The sequence below is a fragment of the Arachis ipaensis genome, chromosome B07 (assembly GCF_000816755.2).
Source record: "Arachis ipaensis cultivar K30076 chromosome B07, Araip1.1, whole genome shotgun sequence".
Taxonomy (NCBI): domain Eukaryota; kingdom Viridiplantae; phylum Streptophyta; class Magnoliopsida; order Fabales; family Fabaceae; genus Arachis; species Arachis ipaensis.
In genome coordinates this window covers 30,963,697-30,964,739 of record NC_029791.2, presented here as the reverse complement: position 1 = coordinate 30,964,739, position 1,043 = coordinate 30,963,697, and positions in this window count along the sequence as shown.

The window sequence follows — 1,043 nt, the reverse complement described above, 5'->3', positions numbered from 1 at the left end:
ATTACACTTTACACTCTAAAGTGAATTTCAAAATTTAGAGCATCCAAATCCATCAATTATTATTGTATTACCACATAAGGTTTTTATGTATGTTGTAATTTTTCTAAATTTGAAAAGTATTTTTAGCTGTCTCTATTCGGTTAAGACTTTCTACTGACGTTACTCTCTAATTAATATTATGAGTTTCATTAATAATCTCTGTTATTATGGTTATAATTGGACTCCAAAATATATCTCGTCGACATCAAAAAAGGGTTCCTACAATGCCTGCTTCCTGTGTGTCGTGCTATGGGTTTCTCGTTAATTCGACTAGTGCGTGAAACCTGTGAAAAAGACAACGACGCTCAAGCCAGGGTCAAACTTCAGAATGCTTAATATCTAAAGACACAATGTTTTTTTTTTTTTTATTGTATTGAAACAAGTGATGCCCCTCTATAGCTCGCATGGAGCTGTATTTATTGTCATGTTGCGGTAATTAATTTAGAGGCGTAGTCTGAGAGTGATGCTGCTTCTATAATGGTGTGAAACGGCTGTTTATTTAAACTGGTTGAAAAATGGTTGCCTAGAGGTTGAGAGGCTAGTAGACATCCTTTGAATCAATATTCATCTCCGTCACTCCATTGATGGATCTTCCGCCCTCTGGCCATCACGTTCTTCACCCAAGATAGTGTTTACTGTGCAGGAACCGAGTAGGAACTGCTGCATTATCAATAACAGTATAATTCATGCAGTATCGCCAAAAAGGGAAAGTGTAAAGATATGTTGAAGTGAATAGTGTATAAATGCAGTTTAGATGTGTTGTGTCAGTGTCATAGTTGTCAAAAACGAAAAAGTGTTCAAACTAGTTAGACCTATGGTTTACTGGTTTATTGGTCCAACAGATGAGTAACTGATTGAACCGGCAGAATCGGTCCTACGTAAATTTAAAATATAAAATAGTCTAAAGCATAAATTTACAAATTAAAATATATATATATATGTCCACTAATATTTTAAAAATAATCAAGTGGTAACAAATTATAATCAATAAGTTATAATCTAGT